The following is a 23,729-nucleotide window of genomic DNA, read 5'->3' as shown; positions in this document are numbered from 1 at the left end:
TTTCCTTGGGATATGTTACTAGCCCTTTGCATCAGAGCCACAGTATTCCTCAGCACTACAGGTGTGCTAGAGGAGCCTTCTCCCCAAGATTCCCTGTGGCAGGTGATAAGGATATTCAGTTTCTGGAAGTGAAGTGAGATCTCTGCTGTCAAAACAGTGAAAGTGCAGCTCCTTGTTCTATGGAACACCAGGTTCCAAACATGTCAGCACTTGAAACATGGATTAAGTGCAGAAAATGCAATGACAATTTTCTGGCATAGGTGATTGGTGAGATAACTAGAGGAGATGCCCTGGCTGGATTTATTACTCATGAACAATCTGTCTGAGGGTGTAGAGGCTGAAGGCAGCTTTGGCTGCAACTTTGAGTTTGTATAGTTTAAAATTGTGAGATAAACAAGAAAACTAATAAAATTGCAAGTCTTGACTTCCAAAGGCAGATTTCAGCTTGTTTGGAAATCTGCTGGACAGGATCACATGAAAGGCAGTCAGTTGCCCTGGCACAACTAACTGAACTTCAACTTCTCAAGACACAGAACTGGTTCCTTCCAAATCAAGAAAGGTAAGCAAAGGTGCAAGGCTAGTATGGGTGAACAGAACACGCTAGACTCACTGCAAATATGAAATCTAGCCAATGGCAGCATGAGTGTGCTACCCATCCACTTCACTGTGGTGAGTGGAGTGGCCATGATGGATAGAAGAGGCAAATGTCATACCCGTCTTCAAGAAGGCTGAGAAAGGGGATCCAGGGAACTACAAGCTAAGAACTCTAACCTCAGTCTCCTGGAAGAATTTTCCTCCTGAAAATAATTTCTGAGCTCATGAATTGCAAGAAGGTGATTAAAAATAGGCAGCATGAACTTACCATGGGCAAATTGCCACTGATAAATCTGATTGATTGATCATTCTGAGGTGGACTGGTTCCATGGATGAGGGAAGAGTAGTGCAGGTTGTTTACCTTGACTTTAGCAGAGCTTTTCCCAAGGTCTTTGATAGTATCCTACTAGTCAAAATATGGACAGGATAAGCAGATTACAAAGTGGATGGAAAACTGGTTGAAATTCCAGGCCAGACAGGTTGTGATTGGCAGTATAAAGTCTATCCCACAACTGGTTGCTAGTGGCAGTCCTCCTCAGGAACAGATTATGGGGTAAATGCAGTTTGGTGTCTTCACTGCTAATGATCTGATCTAATGGGAAAGCTTGCACTATCAGCAGATTCATGGATCATACCAGCCTTCAGGGAAGGAGTTGATATGCCAGAGGGCAGGGGTGTTGCTTAGAGGGAACCAAGACAAGCTGGAGGAATGTATTTTCAGGAGTTTCACCAAGCTCAGCAAAGACAGGTAAGAAGTCTTGCACGTGCTGGAGATGAACTGATTGAAGAGCAGCTTTGTAGAAAGGGACCTGTGGTACTGGTGAACATGACGAGTATGAGTTGGCAGTTGGGGCAAACAAGGTCAGCCTCATCCCACATTGTATTAGCAAATTGTAACCAGCAGGTCTAGGGAAGTAATTGTTCCCTCTCACTGGTGCTTGTGAGACTGCTTCTGGAGTACTGTTTTTGCTGCCCAGTACAAGAGACAGACACATGGTTTTGAATACAGCAGAGTCACTAAGATCACACAGGCTGAAGTACATGTGTATGAGCCAAGTGTGACAGTGTGAATATAGGAAAGAGATCCAAACTCTTCTTGGAAATGTATGGTGACAGGGGAAGAGCTAATGGACACAAGTTGCAATACAGGAAATTCTGCCTGTAAGGAAAAACATTTTCATTGTTAATATAATCAAATGCTGGAATGGACTTCCAGTCAATATTGTGGAATCTCAGACCTTGAAGAAATTCAAAAGCTGACTGAGCAAGATGCTTTGAATGAGGAATTGAAATAGCAGACTTACAGGGATCACTTTCAACCTGTCCATCAGAGAAGAGGAGCGAAGACCAGCAAATGGCAATAAATTTGCCACTGCAGATCTGCTTGAACCCTTATTGTCAGAGAGCTCTAGTGTCAAAGATGAGGCACCTACGCATTTCTACCCTGAAAGATGGCAGCTGAGTTTTCATTTGAGAACTGCAAGTTTCAATGAAGAACCCTAAGGCCTGAATATCTTTTTGAATCTGGTTCTTAATAGTCAACTTAAAAAATAATGGATCTGTTTTCAAAGAGTACAGGCTTTTCTCCTGAAGACATGAAAGACATAGGAGGATGATTGATCAGGATTGCTTTGAGGGATGTTTTCTTTCCTGTTGTCCTAAGATGAGATTGGAGGTTATAGGAAGTGGCAGATGTTTTGGAGTGGCCCTATTGTTTACAGGACTTTAAATTGTTGTTTTCATTCGTGAGTTTCCTATCTGCTAATAGTGAATGCATACTTGTAGCTAGTGTACATGATTGCATTTGGCACCTTTTAGGAGTTAGATGGTAGTTGTTCTCTAGCTGGTGCTAATTTCTATTTTCAGACACTGCTTAACTTCAGCATTAGCAAAATTATATGAGAAAGTGATGTTGCTGCACTCTGTGTTGTGCAGGGCTGTAAATGTTGGCATGCATTACAGGAATAATTGTATAGAATGAAAAGCTAATATACATCAGTGTTTTGTTAAAAAGTATGCACATTCTATACATAGTGCTTGGGAAAAAAGTCATTTTCTCTTCATGACTGATTAAATTCTATATATTTTATAAGAAAACTTTTTGTGTCACTAAAAATAAATAAATATTATACATATTTAATGGAATATGTGATTTTTCCTTCTTCTAGTGTAATCATTCACCATTTTGTAGCAGCTTCCACAGGGATAGGTAACAGGACAAATACCAGTGAATGGATAATCACAATCCTTATAAGAAAAAAAAATCCTTCTTATTTTTAATTTTTGGTAACTTGAAAATATTTATTGTATTTTGTCTTAAATACAGCATTTCGTCATTTGTTTAATAATGCCTCTCTCTCTATGGTAAAACAGTTAGAATATAGACCTTCTTCCTTTCCTCAGTGAAAGGAGGATAAATCAACATGCTGGCTTATATTTTAATAGAGTTATGGGGAAGGGGAAATGAGATTTTTTCAAATGGGGAGGGAAAAAGTATTTATCAGATTTCAACCATTGGATTAAATTATATCATGCTCTGTAAGAAAAACTATGTTGCTCTTCAGTTTTGTATTCAAAGAGGTACTATGATCCAAAAACCATGCCATATTCAGTGCATATACTAAAAGCATCACTCACATGCTGGTCACAAGAATATGTTTCTATTAAAAAAAAAGTTGTCACTTATAAGTCTTTTTTCCTGTAGTTCAGAAAATTATTTCTATTTGAATAGCTTTGAAATTTCAAGATCAGAATATTTTTATAAGCAATAGTTTAAAGCCTGTGATATAATCTGCAAACTATCAAACATATGATCTTCCTAATGTGCCAGGATTTTGATTACATAAAAATACTTTGTTGATTCTTAGTGAATATTCATGAATGGTGTATATATATGGTTGGTATGCATATGCACAGTATAAAACAACATGGTAAAAAATACATCTTTAAACTTACGGAAGATTATAAAAATAAATAATTTCTTTCTATATCCTTTTTCCCCCTCATTTTTAATTAATGCCTACTTAATGACTATCTATACTATCTTGGTATAATTTCTGCTGTGGTGATGTCTCTGTAGAATCATTGATATTTCCTCTAAAAGGAGAATTGGAAGACAGTCTATATTAGCTACTAGTTTACTTGACCATGTCCTGGAATATCCCTAGCCTTCAGGCAAACTCAATGAATTTCTCTCCTGTTTTAGAGTGTGTAGAGGCAGCTGATAGGCTTAAAGTCATGGTCAATGGGGATCTAGTCAAAACAGTCAATATTATCCATAAAGTGAGTCAACTCATTTTAAAGCAGGCATCTACTTTTAGTCAGATGAATCATTCTCTAAACTTCATTGATGTAGATATGTCAAGGTGGATTAGATGGATCCCACCCTCACATTCCCTTGATATTTCTCCTCACTTGTTTGAGAGTGAATTGAGGCACTTAAAAAGAATTTTGCAGTGCAGTTTGCATTGCATTTGCAATTGGGACAACAACTCAGCCTTGCTGAGTTTACTGTAAGTTACCAGCTTGGTAATGCCAACTGTGTGTATGGGGACTGTACTGTGTATGAACTGGTCATGGTCGATACATGAGTCAGTGGTGCATTCAGCATTTAAATGCAATAAGTGCCTTCGGTGTTCTTACTGAAAAATGGCTCTAATGAGAGCCATATTTATATTTTAGCAAGCTTGCTTTTCAAATAGCTCCAGAACTTTTAGATTAAGTTGGCTGACAGATTCTAAACAATTTTCCAAGTGTTGTACCAAATCCATATTGGGTACAAATTCTGACTGCATGTCATTATATAATGCATGCTAAGTTTTGTCTGTGAATTTGTTTACTTGCATGTGAACAGAGGAGCAACCTCATCTTCTTATTCTGAACCTCCTACCACTATGCTTCTTCTCAGGAACAGTGAGGAACTTGAAAAGATTGGACTGAAGCTGCAAATGTGTTAGATAAAGGAGAGAGAAGAAAGATAGGTGTGATGAATCAACAGGTACAGGAAAGGGGAAAATACCCTGAACTTCTAAGCCATGTTGTTTTCTCCAAACATTGTGCCATTTTCTATCTCTGTCCCTCATATCAATTGGGTTATTTGTGTAATGCCCAGTTCCATGTTTTCCTTAGCATGTTGTTGGCAGGTAGGTGAAAATGACAAAAGAGCAGATGGCCCAAAGCAGTGGTGAGCAGTTGTAGGTCCTTATAGCAACCAGTAGCACCATGTTTTGGCACAGATGGAGTGGCCTTTGAAGGCTTTATATTGCAGATAAAGATTAGAGAATAAATTAGCAGAGGCATTAAATGTAATGAATTGATATCCTGTTTGGTTGTCTGGTTTTGTTTTTTTGGTTGTTTTTTTTTTTTTTTTTAATAATCTCAAGCAGCATGAATTGGGATGGGGGTCACTCTTTCCTCTGGAGTTGTGTTAACAGGCAGGTCATTATAGGAATGCTTCCACCCCCACTTACTCTATGGCTGAAATGCTGGAGACAGATTATTTGTTCCTCTGCTCTGCATCACACTGCGTAATTCTGGATGCCTTTTGCCTGGAGGAAGTCACAGCCCAGCTCAAGGTTCAGAGGCTTCCTTAGCAGTGTGGGAGGAGAAGTGGGAGTGGATTTCACAGAAACCTCTGATCAGGAAGCTGCCCAAGCAAGCTAGTGGGGAATGGCTGCATTCCAGGGGAGTTTCCTACTTGCTGTGCCACTGGAGCATGCTGAGGAGCATATTCTGGCCTGTGCCAAGCGCTCTTGTCTTCAGCTGCCTTTTTCCAAGCTCCTGATGGAAGGGTTGTGCTTCAGCCTGCAGATGAGGCAGGGTGGGAGCTTCCTGTAATGGGTATCTCATTTAGGCTTAAGAGGTGAGCTAGCAGGTTTCAAGGGCTGTCAAGACAATAAGGCTAAGATTCCTTGCCTTGTGGCAAAAGTGTAGGTTCATAGAAATGCAAGTAACTACCAACAAGTGCCTCACTGGAGATGAGAAAGCTCTGCATACCTTTTAACCTTCCAGGAGCTGGTGCCAGGTAACAAAAATCTCGTATCTCTGCCTTGTTCCAAATACACAGGTTAAAGCAGGTTGTATGCTTGCAGGAATATTTTTTCAGAGCAGAATTCAGTAGGCTGGTTTTGCACCTGTAAGAAGCTGGTGTGCTATTTGCCTTTTTCCTGGTCTTTAACTAATTGCAATTTGAAAAACATTGTTTTACGGTGTCCTTAACATGGGCTTTATAGTAAGTAAACATTACATCCTGTTTATATGGTCACATCCAGTAAAACCCAAATATTGAAATTTCTGCAAATTCATCCCACACTTTATTTAGTTACATTATATGCATTCAATGTATTTAAAGATTAAACAATGTTAAAACAATTTGTTACTGTGGTTTAAGCAAATCTTTATGGGTTCTTTGTCCACAATCTTGTCTACTTTAGAAATTTGCCCCATTCCTAGGAAAAGATTTGAAAGAAAGAAAAAAATGATAGAAAATGTAAACTTGCTTCTTTATTGTCAGTGTGTAAATATTTTTATGGAATTAATATTATGAAGAGAGAACCTTACTTACACCAAATAATTATATGGGTAGAAGAGAACTGTTATATGCATAGAAAAAAAAAAGGCATACAAAGTTCCAGTGTATGTAACCTGACATATCAAATACATTTAAAAATAGTGATTATATAAAATGTTGTCTGCTACAGAAGTTTTTCAAATTAATGCAAATAGAAATACCACTACCCTCTTACTTATATATGACCAAAATCCTAGAGTCACGATCATAACTCTTAGCAGTGGAATTGATATCATCATTGGTGACACAAGTATTCATTCCTTAGTCCTCCAGGAATGAATAAACAGGCTGACCTTTTGTCTCACATAATGAATATCTTATGTAATCCTTGAGTGGCTCCACCTATATACAACAGCATTTATTACTTAAACTACTGTAAGAACAAAATAAATGACAGCATGTTGAATGCAGGATCCTGCTCTCAAAAGCACACATATTTTTTCTCATGGGAGAAGAGTAGAGCAATTAAATGAGGGAGGACAGATAAGAAGAAGGAAAGGGAATAGATGTTCTCACATGCATGTCTCATTTAAAACTTTAAAAAGCTTTAATACAACAGGAGATCTAAAATCTATACACTGAGATAGGGTGTAATAAGGCATTGTTTATATAGCTCACAACTGTTGCAAGGAAACCATGTAGTCTCTTTGAAAAGTAGGGCTTAGGAAATCATGCTGGTTTTCAGAATAGCTGTTGAGGTGGGCTTATGGTAGGAGCTGTTTTGTCAGAGTCAACAGAACTAGTTGTAAAATCATAGCCTAATCCTGAATCAGCTATTAAACCTATGGTCTTGTTGCTGTCACCTCCTCCTCCTTCTCCCATCTACTCCAGCTGTCATCCCAGAGGCTCCTACCTGGGCAGCTTCCCTGTTTGTGTTTTCATGAATCTGGAAATATGCTCTTACAGGCAGATAAACAGCACTGAGGGAAAGACTTCATAGGAGTTTCACTCTTAGTGGACACCAGAAAGTTCATAGAAATAATGTGATGCAAACCAACTTGCATCAAAGTTTGTGCTTTCTTAGATGTTTGGTCAGGCAGGCTTAAGACACAAATCCAAAAGGAAAACAAGCTTCCTTAGATTGATTTTCAATGAAATGTGCTTTAATTAATCTAACTTTTGACTTTGGTTTCCAGCAGGACAATTACTAGAATGAGAGCTTTGGTATCCTTCTCCTGGCAGATGATTAACTTTATTATTTAAATAATTAGATGATATCTGGGACTAACAAATCTTAATTTCATACTGAATTATAACACCATGTTTTAGACACCAGACTTGAGGAAAGAAGACAATCAACTGGAAACAGTCCAAAGGAGAGTGACAAAAAAGACAGAAGTGTAGAAATTATAACCTAAAAGGAAAAAAAAAATTATGTTCATTTAGTCTGACAGAAAAGATAGAATGAAGACACTATAATACAAGAGGTTCCTCCAAGGAGGAAAAGAACAATCTATTTCCTTTGCCTGTTTGATAGAACAAGAAGTAATAGGCTAAATTACAGCAGGGAAGATTTATTTTTAAAATTACAGAAAACTTTAATGGTGAGGATAGGGAATAGATTGCTTGGCAAGCCTTTGGAGTTTCCATCTCAATTGGAGATCTGTAAGATCAGAGTACTTGAAAAACTGCTTCCTGCAGGAAGGAGGATGTATTAGGTGTCATCTGGAGGTCCCTTCTAGTTGTTCTGTATATTTTATTCTTGTAGTAAAACTGGATTTTAAAAGATAGGATTGATGTACACTTCTTACACTATCTTTTTCATGTCTTCAAGCAGTGATAAAATCCTCCTGTAGAAAGGAGAGTAAACAAAGCTGTTACTCCAGTGATCTTGTAGTAAAAAATGGAAATACATCTTGGAACAAAGTACTTTTTGATATACCTTCATTTAGATAATTGCACAAAAGTAGTTGGAAAGGTGGCCCGTAATAGAGAAAAAGCAGATAATGTGATAAAATTCATTTGTTTAAAATTACTTTTTCGGCATCTGTTACTGTTGTACTAAATGATATCACTGTAGATCACTCGTGGAAACTTCAGAAATCAATTTAATGCCCTAATAGCATGCAGAATGCTAAATATAATTTTAGATGTTTATTTTATCATTCCTTCTATTTTAAGGATTTCATTTAACTGGAAATATTAGAAGTAGCACTAAAGTTCTCAAAAATTATATGTATCATGTGAAATCCATTCAAAATCTAAAAGGATAAAGTGCAGATACTTCGAGATAACTTTCAAAGTCCTTATTACTGTATTACTTGTATTTAAAGTTGAGTCTTCCAGAATAAAATGGTTAGGCCAGGGCAGCTGACTGTCCACTTGTAAATCACAATTCTCAAACACATACTTCTGACACAAAGTTTAGAATTTATTTATTTGTTTTATTCTGGGCATTCTTTATTTTTCAGATTATAACTTGAATGCAGTTTCTTTACATTGCCTGGGATATAGCACTTCTACTGCAGAATGTCATAGAAATTTGACTTGACTGTTCTGTTTCTTTCTCCTTCAGCTGCTTAGACCTCAGCAGATCTTGATTCTGAAGAATGACACCATCAACTGTCAGGGCTGAGCATCAAACTGCTCTTGGTGCCCCTGGAACCATTCTCATCTGGGTCTTGAGTCCTGGCTCACTGGCTGTCCTTCCTTGAGTTTTTCAGGTGTATACCCAGGGAGACCATTGTCCCTACAGATTCCAGATTCATGGAGCTGAATGTGGCTGGCTGGACTCTTCACCTCATCCAGGCTTATGTCAAACCTTGTTCCTCCCTTCATCTTTCTCATTGGAGATAAGGAGAGCAGATATATACACCATTGATATTTTTATTTTACCATTGTACCATTGATACTTTTATTTATCATTGAAATAACTATGTTTGGGTCCATTAATATGTGAATTTAGGCAAGATGCAACAGTAGAAATTAATATACTGTAAAGATATAGGCACTTACTCAGTGAACGGGGAAATGAGACAAAATTTTGGAGGCTTCACTAGAGTGTAAATGCTAGAACTTGGATACCTATGCTCCTGCATACATACATGCCCTGGAGATTTCAGCATAAGGTAGAGGTATCTGAAGTTAGCTTTAAATAAAATGGGTCAGTTATTGGAAGGAATCTGGCCTTAGTAACAGACCACTCTGTCCATATAAGGTATTGGCAAGATGCTCTGCCTTCTCAAAATTGTGTGGCTTCTACTTTTTGGAGTCCATTGCTTAAAGTAAGACCAATAGACTGGTATTTTTCAGACTGTGACTCACAGCAAAGTAGAACATACTACAACATTGAGTGTTAGCAAGGCAAAAACTCATTTTTATCCATAAAAAAAGATAAACAGTGGCCCAGCCCACTGAAAATTGCACTGTCCAGCAACTTGTTGATGTACCTAAATCTTCCATGGCTGTAGCTCTTTAGAATGTGTTCATATGAAAAACACAATAAAATGAAAATAAGTTTGATAAACAAACAGTCATTTGTTCTTAAACTGAAAAGCTTGAAAGGAAATAGATAATTGCAAGAAGCAAAAATCTTCTATTCTGGCCATTCATATTCTCTAATGAAGCTCAGGCACATGTTCAGAGTGATTTTACAGGTACATTTCCTTACATTCAATAGACAGAATAGAGTTTAAGCAGTTTCATAGCAACAGATGGTTCATTATCACTATTAACCTAGATAAGTATCAGTTTGGCACATCCTTAATGGTCCATAGTGGTCTGTGGGTAAAAAATTCTTTCTGAGTATCTTCCTGAGTGGTACTTTTTCAGTTTTGGTTTTGGCTCTGCTTTTTTCCCCGTTTTTTTACAAAGCAGATTCGTGTGAATTCCTGCATTCAGGTAAAAAAAAAAAGATGTACCCAAGAGCTTTGTGGTAAGAACATTTACCACAAAAAATATTTGTTTCTCTGGAATGTAGTAGCCATAGTATATCCTATCAAGTAATCAGAAATTTTAAAAGTTGAATAAATACTTTGACAGCAGCTAAACAGACATTCCTAAGTAGCAGAGATTTTTAAATGATTGTTACTATACCCACTAGAATTTAGAAAGGCAGTCTCATTTGCTGGTTTTATTATTAAATCCCTCTATGCTGCTGGGACATGTCATAGCTCTTCTGTGAGACAAAAAATACTGTTAATGGCATGGTAGAGGAGGAACCCACTGCAATACCTGATGATGGAGCTGACACAAAGCCTTGGGAAGAGCAGAGCCCAAGCATTCTGGGAAGTGCAGAGCTGGGATGTAAGGATCAGAGTGGGGGTGCTGTGGTCCCCAGAACCACAGATACCTTGGCACCAGACCAGTTGTGTAAGCAGAGGCTTCTGATGCAGGCATGGTACTCGCTGTTGGAGTAAGACAGTACATCTTGGCAGGAAGGACAGCACCTCTCAGAGTGGCGTGAGTTGGTCATAAATAGCTCACACCCCCTGCTCTTGGAGAGCATTGTGCTAGCATGGTGTGTAATGTAGGGCTCATGATTTACTTACCCCACATGTTTGCCTTCAGTGTTGTAGCTATGTAGGAAGACTTTTGCAGCACACATGTGGTCTCATTTCCAGCCCTGAGATTCAGCTAGAGTTTACTATATAGTAACAGAAACTCATGTTTTAAAAATAGTGCCTTAATATACTGTGGCACCCTACATAATATTTCAGACTGATTCTATGGTGATGCATATTTGCATGAACCTTAATAAATACCCTCTCAGCTGTCTCTTCTTCAAGCTAACCAGGCCCAACTCTCTCAGCCTATCCTCTTAAGAGGACAGTATCACTCTTGAATAATGCTCCATTTCCCTTGTCACCTTTATAGCCCTCTGCTGGACCCTCTCTAGTAGTTCCTTGTCTTTCTGTTATCCTTGTCTTTCTTGATTTGACATCAAGTATCTTCTTGCACATAAGCTTATCTGCTTGTTTGGGGATGCGTGTGTGTGTTTGTGTGTGTGTGTACGTGTACGTCCATGTGTAGCTGAGGTTAATTCATTTTTTCTTGTTTCTGCTTGGTCACCATCCACACCTATTTGTACTACACACCACGTTTTACTAGTGGTCACCATGTAGCTGAAAATGAGCTGGGCTTTTAAGGAGTCTGTCTGTACTAGGCACTTTGTTGGCTACTGTGGGATAGTGAGGAATTGTCTTGGCCTAGCAAAAGGTATTTGTATTTGTTAGATGGAAAAAAGACAGTAAAACCTTCTAAAAGTTATTGTGTTGGATTTATGTGACTATAGAGGATCATGAGAACGCTTTGGTCAGAAACAGTAAGGAACTTTTAATGAGACGTTTTTGAAGTTAGGCAGTTTGAACTACAATTTTAATATCCTTAGTGAAGTCATCATGTTTTTAAAATAATTAGAAAAGTTTACTGTGACCTTAACGCATTGCTAAAATAGAATTATGTAAAAATAAATGAATTTATGTTGGACTGATTAAATAAGATATTTTAGAAGAGCAGTGGAATACAGAAGTATATAAGCAAAACAGTTTCAGTATGTTTAAGAAATAATTCTTCAGACTTCTTCCCAAAATGACACCTTTGCTTTCTGTGGACCGATTTGTCTTGTCAGTGTAAAGATGCTGTGTCTTTAAACCATTATTAGTGTTGTGGTCTACGAATGGCATTTCCCGGTTTAGTGTTCTCACTGAAACACTCTAAACCATGTGGTGCTGCTCACTCATTCCTCTGTTCCCCTCTCCATCCCCTGTGGCTGGATGCAGAGGAGAGTTGGAAGCAGAAAAGGTAAACATCACAGATTGAGATAAGAACAATTTACTGGAAACAGCGTGAAATTAAAAAAAACACCCCCATAGCAGTAACAATATCAAACATGCTCACCATGCAGAACCCCAACAACACCCAACCACTCCCTCCACCACACCACACGACCCAGAAGGGGCCCCTTTCCCCTGGGAAATCATGTGAGGTGGTACAGAATAACCTCTGGGTCCTGCCCATGTCCCTCTTGGTTACTGCAACAGCTAACCCTGATCTGTGCCAGAACCAAGAGTTCACCAAATGGAGGTGAGAAACCCCTTACAACGCCCTACTTCCAGTCTCCTTCTGGAGTTATTTTTAGTGAGCAGGGACATGTGCGACTAGCAAATGTATCAAATATCCATTAAACTTCATACAATCTCAGTTGGATCTGGTGGTCTTAAGTCTTTAACATCTCTATGACTTCCACTGTTTCTAGATTTGGTTCAAATTGTTCAAGAGGTTGAAAAATTACCAGGGAAATTGGGGTAATAGTTGAGTGAATGGATAATATGCCTGCATAAACCTAATTTCCTTAGGACATTATACAACAAAATGAAAAATCTGCTGGATGGGGTCATCTTCAATATTTAGCAGTATTGATGTTTTGTTTCAGTTGTTAATCTTTTTACTAGTTTGTGCAGAGAAGTTAAGTTTGCTTAACAGGAAATATAGCTAATCAGTCTTCATCATGCTTGGCTTTTTCTTTGGAAAACAAATAAGAGTTAAACTGAAAATATTCTGTCTTGAGTTATCTATAGTTAGCATTTCTGATCAGAACATCCAGTTCTTTCTTCTCTCTTTCCTTTTAAAATTATGTTTTTATTTCAACCACTTTCTACCAGCAGGCAAAGCTGCTGTTACACTGTACCCAGCTGTGAAATCAATATGATTTTCATTACAAAGATAACAGAAACTCTCTTAGAAAGACTATGAATTGCCAAAGGTCAAATAACAGTCAGTGGCACAGCTTAGAATTTAGATGCACTAATTAAAAAATTCTGTGGTATAAATATATTAATGAAATGCACCCTGAGAGATGTTTGCATTTAAGATGGCAACAGTTTTAAGATATTACATTGTTTCTTTAATTACTGTAGTTCATGTAAGTCACATCAAAATGTGATGGCTTCTTTCTCTGGTTGATGATCATTTCTTATAAAAATAGGTATTAGCTCTTGTTTCCTCTTTTAATTCACAAATATTTGAGCATAATTAGACTAGAAAGTGTAACAGGCACAGAAGACAGAACATATCTAGTAAGATTCCTGTCATCTTGAACTCTAAAAATTACACATACTCCAAATGAATGGGTGCATCAGTTATTTCTGAGATATATGACTTCATTAGGAACAAGAGGAAGTGCACCATCAAACTGAAAGCAATACTTGAGTCTTTCAGCTGAAGCAGCCTGTTCTATTAAATTAAAATCAGTATTTTAAAATAAATGTTATTAGTCTTTCCAAGATCATCCTTGATCTCTCTTTTAAGCCTCAAATTTTTAGCAGTTAAGTTACATTTGCCTTACTACAAATGAAAATATCAGTAAATAAATTATTTTACTACTTGTATTTGTTTGATATTCCTCTCTCACATCTCTCTATTTTTATTTAAATTCTGTCTTTTCCATACCATGTGCTAAAACAGTAAACTCAGACTGCCATTTATTGTGCGTTTTAATAGAAAATTTCCTCACCGTACAGCTGAGGTTTTTTTGCGTTACTGTGCTCCCTCTGCTGGATTGTGCATGTTAATTTTTTGTTCCCTGAGCTGTACTAGTATCCATGTTCTGTAAACAAGCAATCACACTGTCTTAAAGAAAGAGGTATAAAAAGTGGGAATGCGTCATTTTGATCTCAGATAACATGGAAGGTGACATCTGTAGGCTAGGAAAAATCCTATTGTTGGCAAGCTCAAAAAGCTTTCAGCAGATATTTGAGGAATAATAACTTACTATCTCTTGAGCAGAACCAGATGGACACTAAATAACCTTCTTTCATTTGTATAACTTAGAGAGGGTGATGTTGCTTCTCATACTTTGATAAGTACAACAGCATGCTCAGATGTCCCTGTAATGTTATTGCTGTCTCAGTCTTAGTGGCATGGTTCTCATAACTTGCTTCATCCTTTGGTAAATCTTACAGAGTCACTGCTGGGCCAGCATTTGCTCAGTGGAGAAAGAAAACATGCTCTCATGCTCAGTGCCAACCCCACATCAAGGTGGTGAGAATACAATCCTTTCCCATCCTCTCTGCAGTGAGGCATAAAGGAGGAAGAGCAATACTCCAGTTTTGTTTCTAGAAGTGGTTTTCATCTTTGTGGCCTTTTGACTTCATGGGGTGCTTTGGGCTTGTTCTCATGTTCACCTTTCTCCTGCTGTTGTCACACAGTCAACCTGGCTTTGTCTGTCCTTCCTTCCTTCCTGCTTTCCTTTCTGCCTGCCTCCCTCCCTCCCTTCCTTTCTTCCTTCCTTCGCAGCGGGATGTGGCTTGTGTGGGCACTCCCAACATGACTGATTCAATGTCACAGTCCTCTCTCAGCTGACCCTGGAACCTCCTCATGCTCCATACCCCCAGCCCCGCAGGGCCCACCCTGGCTTCCCCATGGAGCACTGCCCGGATCAGGCACCCCTGTGTTTCACAGCTTCCCAGCACTTCTCGCTGTGCTGGCTGTCACAGTTGGATCTATGGAAAGGAGAAGGAAACTCAACATCCACTTCAGTTCCAGGTGGATTTTCCCCATCTAAGCTGCTTCTTCCCAGATCTTGAGCCATGGTTTTTCAAGTAAGCCTGATACCTTTGCAGTTTCCTTCAAATTTAATGTAATGTTATAAATGCTACTGCATATTAGTAACAACAAACTGGGATTGTCTTTAACTTGGCATGGCTGCCCTTACAGATTAGTCCACACTCTCTCATATTTTGAAATATCTCAGGCTGGTAGCTTATTCATGAAAATAAATAGAAAATTGATAGTTGTTAGGGGCAACAAATTATTTTGTTTAATTTACCATTTATTTAATTTATCATTATTATATAATGGTAACTTTAGTTATTTACCATTAATACTTATTTAATTTAGCATTCTTACATAATGATAACTATTTGACTCCTGGTTCAACTAGGAGATTCGTTTTGGGAAAAGGCATTATGGGCAAAGTCTAGTTAAGAATTTTTTTCCAAGGTCAGTTTTAAATTTCAATATGTGGATATATAAATTAATATTCCAGGTCTTTAAATCTCCCAAACAGTCTTACAGCAAAGTAATCAACATAATTATTTTCTCTGATTCTCACTAATAAATAAAACTGACTTTGATCTACATGTACACTTTCTTTTACAAAAGAAGGTGCTTTTTAAAACCATTTTTAAAAGAAAAAACTGGTTAGAAGAATAAATTTCCAATTCCTAAAACCTTCAGTTCTTCCTGTTTAGAAGAAAAGACAGCTGCTTGGTACATTCTTCTTTTGCTAAATAATAAAAGGTTTTTCTGTTGAGTAAATGTTTTTCCTTAATGTAGCAAGGCCTTAATAAAATCAGCATTACTATTTGCAGGAAAACTTGTCCCAGAGTCAATTGGTGACAGTTTTGCTGGTGGTGGGGCTGAGGAGGCTGGGAAGGACTTCTGGGACCCTTTATGCTGAGGCTTCCAGGATGAGGATGGAAATCTTCTGCTTCAGATGTCCATTGAGTTATAGCAAGTAAAACACTTGACAGTGCTTGTGTCAGCAAAAGCATACACTATATGCTTTGGGAACATTCCCAAGCAGAATTATTATCCTCCTTGTGCCACAGCAAGCTCATTAATACCCCAGTTACCCATTCAATGGGACTAATCCAGGAGCCCCTGAAGTTAGTGAGGAGATTCAAGTTGTCTTTAGGATGCTTGAATAAAACTTTAGACAGAGTTTGCATAATTTAAGTCACACCACAGGAATTGTTTTCCAAAGTTTTAAATGCTTGCTGATTTGTCAGTTTCTTTATTCCAAACTACTTCTTTTCCTCCATCTTACGAGGAGCAGTGATGTGAACAGGAAAAATGAATGTGTTTTTAAAGACTTTGTGTACATTTCTGCTATTTTCCTAAGTTTTTCCAGAGAAGAATTAGCTTGCAATGGAATTGTAACTCAAATGTAAATATATATGTTGAACAGGTTTTTTTCTCCAAATATGTGACCAGTTAATGGGAAGAACTGTGGGAATGTCCTAGTTGATGTGGATAAAAAAGTGCCAATTTAATCTGTAGTTCTCAACCAAATGCAGTCATTCTTCATTGCTCTCTGGCCACACAATAAATTTAATAGAAAACTAATCTTTTGCAAAGTATCTTATTATATGTAAGAAAAGAAAAACTGGTATTTGCCAAAGAAAACCCTCCTTCAGGTCCCAATATTTTTTCCAGATTATGTTTCTTCATATGTTGGAAATTTTTCTTTTCACTCCTATGCATTTTAACAGCAGTTTTGAGGATTTTTTTGTTGGAAAAAAAAGATAATTAGGTATGTGGGAAGTGAGAAAAAATGAACCTACAAGCTATACAGACAAAAGATACTATTTCACGTAAGTATATTTATGGTAGTGGGAGGGAAACTTAGATCAAACAAGAAGACTGGAGAGGATCTACTCCAGATTCTACTGATGTGGTAACAACTGCTGTAACAGTACCCAGCTTTTTGAATTAAATATTGATAGAAATAAGTGAATAAAAGTCTAAGTAAACTGAAATGTGTGTTTTGTCTTTGTAAAGTGTGGGGTTTTTTTCAGCATCTGGAGTACCAGAATCAACACCCTTTTATACAATTAATAGTACTAAATAAGGACATCAGCTGACAGGAAATAAGAAAGTTCCTATGGCAACTAAAAATAAGCACAGGAGGAAAAATGCATTAAATGCTGTCAGCAGACAGCATAAAAAGTGGCTGCATGTTGATAATATAATAAAACCTGTTTGTAAACGTACACATTTTAATCACTTTTACTGGTACATTTTTTTCTTTTGTTTTGTTTCCCCCAGATAGGACTGTGATACCTTGGTTACAGGGTCTATTAACCAATAGGTCAGGTTAGTTAGGATCCTGGTTTTAAAGCCTACGAAATACAGAGACAGAGCCCTGCATCTTCAGGACAGCAGCTGTATCCCCTCACATTTGGCTGCTGATTTAAGAAAGCCTTTGAGTGCTTTAAATCTTGTGCACTTCTGGCAGTTTCTCTCCACGTTACTCTTTGGTTCCTGCAGTTCCTGCATACAAAATGTTTGAGGAAAAAATTTGGGTAGAAGCAGAATATCTAGTAGAGCTGTGTCTTGTGGAAGAAATAGAGTTGTAGACTGTAGTAGCGCGGCATGCGCTCCCCTCGCCGCGATACCCGAGCGGAAGCGTGCCAGGCGAGAGGGAAGAGAACGGGCGGCCGCTCCCCCTGCGAAGCTCTGCTGTCCCAGTCGGTGGTGTGGGGACAGACAGAGGTGACACGGGACTTGGGAGATGAACAGGATGGTTTTATTCAGTGAGCCCCAAGACTCTCCGGGAGCGGGGGCAGATGTTTTATACAAGATTTCAGGAGGAGGGGTATAGGAACAGCAACCAATGAGGGAACAGCAGGGGAGGAGTTTAGGGCAGAATTAACACATCACAAACCTATCAGGGGAAGCAGGGAAGTGGAATAACACAAAGTAATCAATAGGGTTTCGAGTCTCACTAAACAGACAGGGAATGCTCTGGAAGCAGAGGAGGGGGCTAGGAGGAATGACAGGGAAGATTCCAGGGAAAGGGGCAGGGTAAAGGAGGATTGACAATTTGGAGATGAGGGGATTAGGGAAGAGCTAGGGAATACTGACAACTGGGGGGAGGAGGAGATTAGGGATGGGGGGGGGGAACAGATATTGAACAAATATCAAATTAAAGACACACCACCGCAGAAGACATCATGTAGATACTACTTACATTCATTTAAAGTTGCACCGAGCCTGAAAAGCTGTAAATTATAAAATCCCTGGTGGAGGGAAACCTGACTGTGCAGCTGCACTGCTGAGGCCACGTGAAGCTGCTCCTTTCATCTCTGTGGGAGAACTAGTTTTAAGGACAGTTTAACTCTTGAAATTCCTGAGTTATCCTTTTTTCCTTCCTATCTGATCTTCCTACCTTCACCTCTCTCATAAAAAACAAACCCAAACCCCCTCCCACCCCTACCAGACGTGTGCAGGGCAGAGAGTGCTGCATCTCTTCTTTGCTCTCTGAAGTTGTTGCTGCCCTTGCAGACACGTCCAGGTTCCCCCTTCTGATGCGCAGATGTGGTTTTCATAGTAGAAGTCTTCTGCTGAGCAGCACAGGACCCAGCCAGAGCGCCTCTGTTCACCACGGCTTGTGGGGTTGACAAACCCACTATCAGTTTCTTGGCTAGCTCAGGAAACTTCGTTTCTGAGACAGAATATTCAGCTCTGTAGGTAGCAATGGGATTGTATTTCTCCCCTCCTATTATTCCTATCCTGTTAAGTGATAAAAATATGAGAGAATGCCAAAGCAAGACCAAAAGTAAGAACTGGGAGAAATGTGGTCAGACTGTCTTAATGCTAATAAAGATTCATATATTTACTCAGGACTTCTGTAATTTATGGTTTTTATATGTCTGTTCTGATTGCTGACCCAAATTTTGAATTCAGTACTCAAATTGTAGAAGGAATTCCATCGTTCCAAAGACAGCTTCATTTTCAGTTTTAATGTTATACAACTCAGAGGACCTTCTGGGGTGAGAAGCCCACTCCTCACCTATGGTGAGCAGCTATGTCATAATTGCTTACATAAAACCAATTTGGGTGTGTTGCTGTATATATATTTATATATACTTTCCAATCCTGTTGTTCCATGCTTACATGATAGTGTATGTCAGATGTAACCCATCATTATGTGACTCAGGCTGCAAGTTGACACATGTAACCACAGGCATGTGGAGTATGAATAGATACCAGGCACTGATACTATTATAGCTTACTCTGCAGTTTGGGTATGTGCAGGCTGCTGTGAACAATACTCAGCCCTCTGTGGACTATACTTGTGCTGTCTGCATGTCACTGCATGCACAACTCCAGAGAAATTTAGGAACAGATCATTAGGTAGTCCACAAACAAAACATCAGAAACTAGGTGATAGAGTCACTCAAAGGGAATCACTTTCTCAAACTGGCTGACAAGAACAAGCATAAACACGTTGTGTTTTGCTCTGACATAATTAGCACAGCAAAGAAATTAGCTGTCTTATGATTGTGTAAAGATGGATACTACATGTAAATATTCCAGCAAACAAAATGCTTCTGAAATTATCTGAACCACGATGTCACTGTAAAGGGTTACATTATATTGTAACAGAAATTCAGGGGATGGCAGCTGAGTGTTGGCAATTACCTCTAGATTCATAACCAACTCATTGTTATTCATGTCGTGGCTACCGAGGCAGAGCAGCCTGTGTCCGTGGGAGCTGCACGCCTTGTGATAGGAAACACTTGGTCTCCTAGCCACCCGTTCCTGGTAGCAGTGTCAGGCAGGTACAACCTGAAGCAGGAGGCAAGGCACAACCTGTTCTGTCCTTCCCTCCTGTTTGTGAGTACACTGTGCTCTTCAACAGCTAGAGGAACTTAGTGACCACTTCCCTGGTGCTGCTACGGAGCTGGGCAATTGCAGTGATTACAGTGATCAGATTACAATGCAGTTTTTCCTACTGTGTTTGTGAAATGCTGCAGCTCATCCCACCTTTTATTCACGGCAGATGGTAGATCTGCTGAGTGTATGAATGGGTGCTGCAGGACTAATCCTCTTCCTCCCACCCTGCCACAGATAGCTTATATTCTTCACCTTGTGTGAACTAGCAGGGCAGTAAAACAGACACCATGTCTACTTTGTGCAAGTCAGACTTGGCATTTAGTTTATTCTTTCATGTTCAACAGCTCTGCTGAGTTGAAATAACAGCAACTAATGACAAGCAAATAGAACATTAGTGACCTCATAATTTTTGTTCTTTAGGTGAACAGATACTCTTGATTGGCTGAATCTAAAGATAAGTATTAAGAGAGAAATAGAAGAAACTAAACATGTAGTCTGAATGTTTGCATCAAACAAGCTTTAAGGAATACATTGGGACATTGGAATTACAAAGTTTAGGTCATAAAAATTAGTTTACAAAATTAGTTTAGTTGTGACACAGAATGAAGATGTTGTACTTATACCTGTAAGACCTATACTATAGGCCTAGAGTCTCATAACATGATTATTGAAATGCTGACTGCTCAAAATACTAAAATTTATGGAAGTTTAGGTCTCTAAAATATCTACAAAGCACAAAACCCAGTTTTCATATGAAAAATGTCCTTCAAACAATTGAAGTGCTAAAAGAATTTCAGAAGACTTATTTGTGGAAGGGCTAAATGAAATGTCATTCCTCTCTGCTGTGACATTTGTCATCTTTTGCTCTAATAAAATCCACTTCAACTGGACCTCTTCAACTGGTGAATTTCTTGATAACATAAGTATTTGGCTTACTTATGTTGATGCAAAAATTTCTCTTCTAGGAACAGCAACAACTCTTTTGACAAGTGTAGTCAGATTAGATTATCCAGCACTGGTCACTGTGTAGACCCAGAAGATGAGAGGGAGCCTACATTGATTATCACTATTTTAGCAAAGTCTGTTGAAAATTTGTCTGGTGTCAGACAGGGAAGGCAGGGGCACTTACAGAGGATCTGAAGTTCAGGTAACTCCCACTGACCAAGAATGTGAGCAAACTCTTAAAAGAGTTTTCATACTTTTCAAACTCTTAAAAGAGTTTTAAACACTTTTCAGCCAGAAAGAAGTTAAAATGTGGGGGAAAAAAGGAGAAAACAGTAATGCCTTTGCAATATTGTGTGATATAATGGATTTTTCTTCATGATTACTCATGTTCTGAGAACTTCATGCTAACAGATCTCATTTAGTAGATTACTTGCAGGTTATGAATGGCAATTATCTTTGTTTCATTGATGAAAATGTCAACAATTTTTTATATAACAAAGTTATGCTAGTTATTTGTAGATATTATACTTGGAATAAAACATTTTATAGTGTCTTTGTGAGCACTTGGAACAAAAACTTCTGATATAAAATTGGACAGCATAAATACAAAAAGTCAGTCTGTGTTTGTATACAAGACTGCTCAGAAACTGAAGGAAATTCTGAAATTGGTGGATCAAATGTTCTCTTGGTATAGTCATCCTATTCTGTTGGAATTAATTTTTCTTATTAAAAACAAATGTAAAATTTTGCATGAAACTCTTTTTCAGCTAATTTAGAGAACGATCTTTCATTTGCTTATTCCTAAGAAAGGCAAAACACTTTTGCCTACTACTGAAATTAAATCCAAAGTTGTTTAGTACCTCACAGGACTAAGCTAAGAGTAATCAGGGGTGATTCCACATTCCTGAGACCTCAGGCAATGAAGGAATATCATATACTTAGTGACCTACTATACTTAATAAATATAGCTGTCCCACACGAAACTCGTTGCATATGTTTAACCTGAGAATAATCAGAAATATTTTATTTTATTAGTATAATAAAAACAGGAATTCATTGCATCTTCAAAACTGAGAGTCCTTTTTGAGTACATAGATTTTTTCCTCACTCAACATGTTTCTGTTTTTTCAGCAAGTGTAATTTGGAAGAGGAGAAATAGATGACTGATGCATTAAAATCAATCATGCTAGAGAATACAATATTCAAGAAGTTCTCCAGATACTCAGGAAAAAAATCTAAGTGATGACAGAATGTTATGGAATGATTAGTACTTATTTGCCATATTGAAGGCAGAAATATTTGGTAGTTTAATTTTACTCATGGTTATAAATGCCACTTGACTTCACTGGAAAGTCCAACTATGTCACAGCTTTTGAGATAACCAGGTTATCTTGCACATGCAGCTTAAAACGCATGTGGTAGAAGGGCAGTGACATGCATAAGTCACTGTCCCAAGCACAGTGCAGCACATATAGTTTGCATCTCACAGAACATATTTATAATTTTATGCTAATATATGGTAAGGAAATTTTTCAAAGAATTATAGCAGGAGTGTTTGAAATCTTATTGTAAATCACTGGATGAATTTATTAAGCGTGGGCTCCAAATCCCTGTTTCAAGTTCAGGCCCTGCAAGGGTAGGCACACATGGGTGATGAGTGCCTGGGAATTATTACAAATAATCTTGATTACAAAGGAGACAGGACAAAGAGGAAGCTGCCAGAAACCTCCATTTTGTTAAAGGCTGTGATGGTAAGAAGGATGAAAACCTTTGAGGCTTGTATCCATAATCATCTACTGATGGTTTGAGCTGAGGAATGAGAGCTCCAAGGATGCCAGCCTGCCTGGTGAGAGGCATGAACTGGAGGAAAGGAGCTAGGAAGCCAGTAGCCCCTATTAGTGGTCTGGTCCCTCAGATGGCACAGGGTCCCCTGCACTGCTAAACAAAGTGAGACCACAGAAGATGTTTGACCTTTTGACCACTGGGCATAGGCTGTCCATGCCCACCCTACACTTGGCTCTACATTTCTTCCAGCTGCCCAGTGGCACTCCCATGACCCCAGATCACATCTGCTGTCTGAAGTGATGCTGTTGTCTTGCTGTGAAGGTGAACCTTGGCTTCCCAAGTCCCATGGCATGGTACAGGGAAGCTGTACAAGGGTGGCCAGTCTTCTGGGACAGAAGTGGAGGCCATGTCTGGTGGAAGTAGTGCTGAGGGACACTGGAAATATTAAATCGTATGGGTGACCTCCAGCGTGGAGCCTAGGACCTCTTATTTACCAGGTAAGAGAAGCTTCAGCAAATTCTTAACTTTAGCTTGACCTTTTTTTATCAGCTGTCACCTTGTGTTCATGGAAAACCTGCTGTTTAAGAGGACAGCTTTGTGAAATTACATCAAAGACAGATTTTTACTGTTTGTCATTTCAGTACTAAATCACATCAACTCCAGAAAGATATCAGGAAAAATGAAAAACATGTTGCTACTGTCATACCAAATTTTGTTTGCAGTTCTTTACATTAAAGCTCTGATTCTGCAAGAATTTTGAAGTTGATCTTGTTCTTGTTTTAGGTTTCAGGAATATATTGTTAGGTACTAAATCAGATCTTGATTTTGCATGTAGTATGTTTACGTATTATAAAATCATCTGTCTAAATGGTGTTCCTAGGGAAGCATATCAGCACTTCAAAATATAAGATTATAATATTCACTGTATCCATTCTGCATTTTGTTATTTGCATGTGTTAACATTATGTATTTTAAAAAATGTTTAAAGGACACGAAGTTTAGAAAATCAAGCAGTAAAACAAAATTCTGTTTCTTTCTGGCAGTAATCTGTGCAATTTTAACTAGCTTCCTTTGGATTTATGCACTGTGATCAGTCTAATTAAAAGAACACACACTTTTTTTTGTTCTTGTCAATGAACTTCTTCTACTGGAACTCTTTAAAATCAGACACCTAGCATGGAAGCATGTTTCATATAGATGATCCATTAATGAACTTAGTATTTGATTTTACCCTTGTCTTCAAGGAGCATCCAATGCTGCTTCATTTGCATTGTGCAAGACTGATGTAATGCAGAACTATTTGTTTCCTTATGACCATTTCTTTCATGTTCATCATTAGTGTACTCAGCTGTTTCACAAGCAGTAATGAACTTCTTGTCATACTTGTTTGCTGCAATGAAGCAGCGATTATTAGTCCCATCTTTCAGATAATAAACTGAAGCAGACAAATATGAATAATAACTTTAACTACAAATTTTGGACACTGAGTAAG

At 38.3% G+C, this 23,729-nt stretch overlaps 1 long non-coding RNA gene across 2 annotated transcripts in view; it reads left to right on the top strand.

Annotated features, from left to right (window-relative positions):
• The window catches only part of LOC110479858 (uncharacterized), a 135,395-nt gene that overhangs the window by 15,913 nt on the left and 95,753 nt on the right, over positions 1 to 23,729 (top strand). For both annotated transcript variants that reach the window (XR_014952318.1, XR_014952317.1), the window contains exon 3: positions 8,679 to 22,734. This is a non-coding gene — a long non-coding RNA (uncharacterized LOC110479858). The remainder of the gene's footprint in view (positions 1 to 8,678; positions 22,735 to 23,729) is intronic.

The sequence above is a fragment of the Lonchura striata genome, chromosome 1A, assembly GCF_050655825.1.
Source record: "Lonchura striata isolate lonStrDom1 chromosome 1A, ASM5065582v1, whole genome shotgun sequence".
NCBI classification, from domain to species: Eukaryota; Metazoa; Chordata; class Aves; order Passeriformes; family Estrildidae; genus Lonchura; species Lonchura striata.
The sequence above is the reverse complement of the archived record's forward strand: the minus strand, read 5'-3'. Positions and strand labels throughout refer to the sequence as shown.